Below are 8,879 nucleotides of genomic sequence, written 5' to 3'. Positions count from 1 at the left end.
CAACTTTGTTTACTTCTACCCTAGGTCTCTGGCCTATCCAGGTCTATCTTTCTGAGTCTGGGTTACCTCACTCAAGATGATTGTTCCTAGTTCCATCCATTTGCCTGCAAATTTCATGATGTCATCTTTTTAGTAGCTGAGTAATACTTCCTTGTGTATATATAATATATATTCTTTTTCCAATCTTCCATTGAGGGACAACTAGGTAGTTTCCATTTTCTGGCTATTATGAATAAAGGCACAATGAACAAAGTTGAAAAAGCAGCCTTGTAGTAACTTTTGAGTATATATACACCCGAGAGTAGTGTACTTGGGTCTTGAGGTAGATGGATTCCCAATTTTCTGAGGAACTGCAGTATTGATTTCCATAGCAGCTCTACAAGTTTGCACTCCCACTAGTAGAGGAGAAAAGTGTTACCCTTGCTTCATATCCTTGCCAGCATGTGTTATTGACAAGTTTCAATCTCAAAATAGATTTGAATTGCATTTCCCTGATGGTTAAGGATCTTGAACATTTCTTTAAGTGTCTGCCAGCCATGGAGGTTACTTGATTAAGAATTCTCTGTTTAGCTGTGTGGTGGTGGCACAATACTTTCAGTTCCAGCACTCTGGAGGCCAAAGTAGGCAGATCTCTGAGTTCAAACCAGGCTGGTCTACAGAGTGAGTTCCAGGACAGCCAGTGCTACACAGAGAAACCCTGTCTTTAAAACCAAAGCCAATCAAACAAACAAAAAAGAGATCTCTGCTTATATCTGTACCCTGTTTTTAGTTGGATTATTTGGTTTCTTGGTCTTAGTTTCTTGAGTTCTTTATATACGTTGAATATTTTATATAGTTTGAGGCTATTATGAAAGATGTCTTCCTAATTTATTTCTCAGTCCATTTGTCATTTGTACATGGGAGATCTACTGATTTTTTTTTTCAATTAATCTTGTATCCTGTCACCTAGCTGAAAGTATTTATCAGCTTTAGGGGTTCCCAAGTAGAATTTCTAGGTTCACGTATGAATACTACTATCATATTATCTGCAAATGTTGATACTTTGACTTCACCTTTTCATTTTATATTCCCTTGAAAATTTCAATCACTATATTGAGTAGATATGGAGAAAGTGGACAACCTTGTTTTGTTCCAGATTTAAATGGAATTGCTTTGATTTTCTTTATCCTTTAAATTTAATGTTGGCTATAGGCTTGGTGAGAATTGCCTTTATTATGTTTAGGTAAGTCCCTTGAATCCCTGATATCATCAAGACTTTGATGTTATCAGGATTTAGCATGAAAGGGTTTTGGATTTGTCAAATAACTTTTCTACATCCAATGAGATGATCATGTGGTTTTTCTTTCAATTTCTTTATATAGTGAATTGTGTTTACTGATTTGTATATTTTGAACCAATATAACACTTCTGGGAGAAAGTCTACTTGATCACTATAGATGATATTTTGATGTGTTTTTTGATTGAGTATGCAGCTATTTTATTTAATATTTTTGCACCTATGTTCATAAGGGAAATTGGTCTGTAATTCTCTTTCTTTGTTGGCTTATTATGTGGCTTGAGTATCAGGCTAACTATAGACTCCTAAAATGTATTGGACTTAAAATGTTTCTTCTGTTTCTATTTTGTAGACTAATTTGAGGATAGTTGTCATTAATTCTTCTTTGAAAATCTAGTAAATTCTAAGCTAAAACCATCTGGCCTTGTTTTTTTGGTTTTGGTTTTGGTTTTGGTTGTTGTTGTTGTTGTTGTTGTTGTTAGGAGATATTAAATGACTGCTTCTATTTCATTTTTGGTTATATGTTAGTTTAAATTGCTTATCTTGGTTTAACTGTGATAAGTGATATGTATTGAAAAATTATCTTTTAAGTTTTCCAATTTGGTAAAGTGTTTGGGTTTTTTTTTGTTTTTTTGTTTGTTTGTTTGTTTTGTTTTTTTTACTAAGTTCTTATGATTCTCTGCATTTCCTCAGTGTCTGTTGTTATGTCCTGCATTTCCATTTGGTTTTGCTAATTTGGATATTCTCTTTCCATCTTTTTTTAGTTTGGCAAAGAGTTCATCTATCTTATTGATTTTCTCAAAGAACCAACTCTGTTTCATGAATTATTTGTATTGTTCTCTTTTTTTCTATTCTACTGATTACAACCCTCAGTTTGACTATTTCTTGCCATCCACTCCCCTTGCGTATGTTTACTTCTATTTTTTTCTAGAGCTTTTATGCGTGCTGATAAGTTGGAAGTATGAAATCTTTCCAAACTTTTCATGAAGGTGCTTAGGGCTATGAACTTTCCTGTTAGTATCATTTTCCTTGTGTCCCCTAAGTTTGACTATGCTGTGTATTCATTAGCATTGAATTCCAGAAAGTCTTTCACTTTTTTATTTCTATCTTGACCCATTTTTCATTCACTAGAGAGCTGTTCAGTTTCTATGACTTTGTAAGCTTTATGTTGCTTCTGTATTTTTTATATCAAGATTTGAACTATGGTGGTCTGATATAATTTGCTGGGAGTTATTTCAAATTTCTTGTATCTGTTGAAACTTGTTTTATAACCCAGTATGTGATTAATTTTGGAGAAAGTTAAGTGAGGTGCTGAGAAAATGTTATATTCGTTTGTGTTTGGGTGAAATGTTGTAGACATCTGGTAGGTCCTATTGTTCTGTTTAGTTTTTGTCTGGATGACTTGTTCATTGGTGAAAGTGCAGTTTTGAAGTCTCCCACTATCAGTGTGTGAGGGTGAATATGTAATTTAAGCTTCAGAGATGTTTCATTTACAAAAATAGGTGCCCTTGTGTTTGAGGCATAGGTGTTAAGAACTGAAATGTCATCTTGGGTGATTTTTTTCCTTTGATGAATATGTAGTATCCTTTTCCATCTCTTTGTTTTAGTTCTGTTTTGGAGTCTATTTTGTCAGTATAGCTACCCCTGACTATATCTCAGATTCATATGCTCAGAATATATTTTTGTAACCTTTAACCCTTAGGTCACATCTATCCTTGGTGTTGAGGTATGTTTCTTGGATGCAACAGAAGGGTGGGTCCTGTTTTTGCATCTACTCTTTGTCTTTTCATTGAATAATTGAGACTATTGACATTGAGAGATTTCAATAGCCAATGGTTGTTGATCCTTGGTTCCCTTCTTTTGGTTTTTCTACTATGAGATTATTTATTGCCACTGCTTTCAGTAGTTAAGCTTTTTTTGGTTGGAGCTTTCATTCTAGTACTTTGTGTTAGGCTGGAGTTATAGAGAGATAATTTTAATTTGAGTTTATCATGAAATATCTTATTTTTTTCCATCTAAAATGATTGGAAGTATTGTGGGGAAGAGTAGTCTTGGAATGGCATCTGTGGTCTCTTAGAGCCTTCAGCACATCTGTCCAGGCTGTTCTGACTTTCAGAGTCTCAACTGAAAAGTTAGGTATTACTCTAGTATGTCTGTCTTTATTTGTTATATTACAGTATTGCTCAATAAATGTGAATTGTTTCTCCATAAAATGTAGTAGAAGGTCCTGTGTCTTTCAAAAGGAAATTTTTTTGAAGAATTACTTTCTTTGTTCTAGTGTTTTGACTATTATGTGGTGAGGGGACCTTCTTTTCTGGTCCAATCTACTTAATGTTCTGTATTCATTCTCATTGTAACTTTATAGGTTTCTCCTTCTTTAGGTTAGGAAATTTTTCTTTTATGATTTTGTTAAAAATATTTTCTTGGGGGGAGAGAGGAGAGAAGACCAGAGGGCCAGGAGAATGAATGGAAATATGCTGCAGTGGGGTTGAGGGGACCCTCTAGAAAGTCCTAGAGGGATTCTTCTTCCTCTATTCATATTATTCTTGGGTTTGGTCTTTTCATAATATCTCAGATTTTCTGAATGTTCCATGTCAATTGTTTTATTTTAGATTTAACATTTTATTTGACTGATATATTGTTTCTTCTAGTGCATCTTGAGAGCCCAAGATTGTTTATCCCATCTCTTGTATTCTGTTGGTGAACCTTGACTCTGTAGTTCCTGTTCGAATTCTAAAACATTTCCTTTTCAAATTTCCCTTTGTGTTTTTCTCATTGCTTCTATTTTCATTTGAAGTTCTAAAACAGCTTTATACAGTTCATTTCCTTCAACTGTTCATTTGCATGTTTGTTTGTTTTTTCTTTGCTTACTTTAGAAATGTATTCGTTTCTCTCAAATGTTTAAATGTATTTTCCTATATTTATTTAAGGGATTTATTCATTTCCTCTTTAAGGACCTTTATCATCTTTGTATGGTTTGTTTTAAGGTCTTCTTCTGCTTCAGCTATGTGGGAATATTGAGGGCCTGCTGTAGTAGGATAGCTGGGCTTTGGTGGAGGCGTATTGTCCCACCTGTTACTGATTGTGGTCCTATGCTGATATCTAGGCATCTCATCTGATTTGAGGAATTATAGGTCTAGGTGCTGCTTTATTACTTTGCCTTTGTTCAGTGAGTGTTTTGTTCCTTGGTTTTTGTTCCCTTTCTGGATTTTCAGAGAGTGTGTAGGCTGTGTGCTGCCTATTTTATTAACCAAAGTGGCTGGTGCATTCACAGGGAATGCTTGCTGGTGATGGAGGACTGGATGCAGCAATGAATGTGGGGAACTGGGTTAGATGGGGGATCTGTGGTATCCACAGAGGGCATGGGCAGAGGGGAGGGATGGGATGGCTGCAGCTAGTGGTCTGTTACAGCCTTAGTGAGGAGACTGAGAAAGGTTTTATTATGACTTGGGGTGTATGAAGAAAGACAAAGATTGCCTATGTTAAGTTTCAGGAAACAGCACAAACAAACATGTTAAAATATATAAATCACTGCAATCTTACTTGAAAGCTCTACTTTTGTTCCTTTGTTCGGTATTATTTTTGTCTAAGATGATATCAGATTCTGATAAGCTAGTTGGATATTATCTACTTCATATTATAAAGATATGGTATATTCCATTTTATTATTTCTAATATGAGATACAAATAAACTATCGAAAATAGAGTTAATTAGTATAAACTAGCTATAAATTCAACATAATTAATGCATTTCCACTACATTAACAGTTCCAAGAGAAGTTTTCTTCTTTATGAATTTCCTAAACAGAGAACTGAATAGTCAGAGGAAATACAGTTATTAATTCTCGGTTTAGTAAAGATATTTTAAAGGAACCCTGTCCTTCTAAAGAGATAATTTTTCTCTTACACATAATATTCATCCTGGGTGCTTCCACCTGAATTTTTCTTTTTTGCTCTTTAACAAAAGAATATTTATCAGTTCTGCAGCTGATTATTAAAATAGTTCACTGTATTATTTCCAAAGAATTTTGACTGCATTATGACAAATATGAAAAGAATTTATTCAAGGGAGTAAAATGAATTCTCTTGGCACAAAAACATGGTACTTGTATACAAATTGCTCATTTGAATCACAAAAACCATAAATATAGGCTGGGTAGCATATTTGCACACCAACCAAACTATAATATAAAACTATATTATCATACATTAATTGCTTTATTTAGTATTTAATTCTTAATCCCTACAGAACATCACATTAAATTTTTTGTATGTAATAAAATATACGTATTTGTAATGTGAAACTATATTAAATAGATGTCCTACTTGGAAAAGCAAATTAGGTAAAAATCCATTATTTATTTTTATACTGAAAGAATAGGAAAGTCTGGCAAGGGAGTAAGCTGTCAAGTATGTAACTTGAGTTAAATTATTGTTGGGGTCCTTTTGTTTACATGACAATGGTACTCCATCTCTACAATAATACAGAGCAGTTTTTTTCAATTTCAGAATTATTATTCAAGACATATGCAAGCTCCAAAACCAGTGTGTCCTGTCACTCAATGTATTTTCATCTTTCAGTTTACAAATAAAGAGAATGAAATGTGAGGTTAAAATCTATACTCTCAGATAGACTGACTCCTTTAGAATAATTTCTGATGCATGCCATAAGTGTTCAGCACGTCTTTTTATATTATGAGTTTATTATCTTATTTATACATTATGATGGTCAGTTTTATGTCGGTTTGACACAAAGTAGAGTTATTTGAGAAGAGGGACATTCAAGTGAGATAATGCCTCAAGAAGATTTGCCTGTAAGAAAACCAGCAGTAAATTTGCTTGATTAATGATTGATGTGGGGCTACTCAGCTCACTCTGGCATTGCCAACCCTGGGCAGGTGGTCCTGGGTGTTGTAAGAGAACAGGCTCAGCAAGTCATGAGAAACAAGCCAGTAAACAGCATTCCTCCATTGCCTCTACATCTGGTCTTGCATCCAGGCTCCTGCCTTGAATTCCTACCCTGACTTCCTTCCATAATAGATTAACTATGTGACCTGAGAGTTGTAATCTGGGATAAATGTTTTCCTGCCCAAGTGGCTTTTGGTCATGGTGTTTATCACAGCAAATGAAATTCTGAGTAAAACATACTTTACTCACAACATATTCATTGAGCTTACAAAACAACATGGTACATGTATACAATTCATCATTTTGATCAGACCAACTTTATCAGTTTATCAGAATTTTAACAATTTATCCAACATTTAACTAATCTGGATTTATCAGAGAGCTTTACATCAGAAATAACTTTTTGATTGTATTTATTTACCATTTACTAAGCAATTGTACCATTTGATCATAAAGAGGAAAGTTTATTTTGCGGGGGCAAACATTTCTGTCTTAGGTACTATCAGAGAAGGCTTCACACAGTCTAAGCTCATAAATGAGTAATTGACAGGCAGTGCCAATAATCAGATAGATCAATCTGGTTAATTGATCAAACTGAACAATCTATTAGTTATAATATGAAGTAGATAATATCCAACTAGCTTATCAGAATCTGATATCATCTTAGACAACAATAATACCAAACAAAGGAACAAAACTAGAGCTTTCAAGTAACATTGCAGTGATTTATATATTTTAACATGTTTGTTTGTGCTGTTTCCTGAAACTTAACATAGTCAATCTTTGTCTTTCTTCATACACCCCAAGTCATAATAAAACCTTTCTCAAGTGTTCGATTCTGTGCTCTAGACATGGTTAACATAACTGCTTGATAGGTAAAGGAGTTTTAAAATATGTGCTGATACACACTGAACAGAGAAGCCCAGGCCTAAAGCAAAGGGCAAGACCTCTCACAGTGAACTAGGGAGCTCATAGGTTCTGTCACTCTTGCTAGAACATTGGCTCAAGTACAGGGTCACACAAGCACCTACAGAAGTGCTCAGCACAGGATCACATCAAGACCAAGTCTGCATTACTTCAAAGATAGTTTGACATACAGAAGGCAATAAATGTTATTTATCTTATAAAAAAAAACTCAAGGATGAAAATCACATGATACCTCCACAGATATGGAAAGGTATAGACTGTGAGTCCAGATAGAAAGCAAGGAGAGTGAATCAAAAGATACTGAGAGGTTCGAAGAGTCAGAGGTGAGAAGAAAGCGCACCAGGCGATTAGCATAAGAAAGAGGAGATGGCAAGGAGAGAAGGAAGAAAACAATAAAGACAAATTCTGTTTGAGAAATGCTATAATGAAACATAATTCTCTGTAAATGAACAAAATTAAAAAACAAAAAGAGAAAAAAGAGAAGAAAAGAACACAAAATAAAAGGGAGATGGGTAAGAAAGCGAAGCCCTGAGGCTCCATGGCTGAGAACATGTGGGCCTCAAGTCTTTGTATCTGCACTGTCAGACTTAAACTGTGGCCAACAGAAAATGGAAAGATCTGGAAATGTTTTAAGGTAAGGAGTAAAGATCTGTCCATCTAGCCAAGGTTAACTCTCTAGTACGTTTTAACTTCACTTTAGCCACATATTAAGCACTAACTTTAGCCTACCAAGTTTAAAACACTCTAATAACATGGAAACCCAGAGACAAGATTACATGAATCAAGTCTGCAGCCACCACCACTAGAGAAGCAATGTGAAGAACTTGAGGATAATATCCACATTCAAGGGTTTGAAGTCAACACATATTCTTTATCCTTCATTCAAAACCTTAGAATTATTTATTTTGTTTTCCACATAACTAACCCTTCATTAAAGATCTTTCTACTGTAACAGCCTTTGTAATATGAACATGCTGATCCCTCCTCCTTTTTTCTCTTTCAGGAATAGATTGTTCATGAGCTAATTTTAATGTTCATGCCTGGAATTTGATGTGACTAATTTAAAGGTCAGACTTCTTAACCGTTATGAATATTTTCTGTGTATCTTCTGACATTATAAAATGAAATATAATCATATACCACTGAAATTCCTTTACTCCAGAGATTTTGTTTTATGCCATAAGCTATGGCACATCTTATGTATAGAATTTCAAGTCTAATGCTTAGATGAAAATCAGGCATATTGTGAAATTGATTATATAGTGTTACCCAACTTGAATAGCGTGTAAACTCTCTAAAAGAATTACACAAAGCATACTACAAATATTGAATAATTATGAAAAAGCCAAAATTCAACCATCTTAGGCCCTTAACTGGAATCTTTCTTTTTTAAAAAATTTGTATTTAATAGTAATAAATAAACTTAAATGAGACTTTTAATAATGAAAAGAGAAATGAATATCCTTAGAATGCAGAAATCAGTAAAACTGTAAAATTTCTAAGGGTGTGATCCTACTTTCTAGTGTTTTGTTTGTTTTGTTTTCATGATGAATTTAAAAATAAGGAGTTTAAAAACCTGTGAAAAGGTCACTCACCTGAACACATGCATATCTTGGTAATTTTTTGAACACCACACAATGCATGAAATTCTGACTTCAGTAGTGAAATCTGGAGGAATATCTTTTAGATTAAATGTTAAATCAATGTTTTCCAGCAATTATAGATTACATGGCAAATCTGGTAAGACCTGGTTATACATTTAAATCCC

This window comes from Mastomys coucha, unplaced genomic scaffold (assembly GCF_008632895.1).
Source record: "Mastomys coucha isolate ucsf_1 unplaced genomic scaffold, UCSF_Mcou_1 pScaffold8, whole genome shotgun sequence".
Taxonomy (NCBI): Eukaryota; Metazoa; Chordata; class Mammalia; order Rodentia; family Muridae; genus Mastomys; species Mastomys coucha.
Note: the sequence above shows the minus strand (reverse complement) of the source record.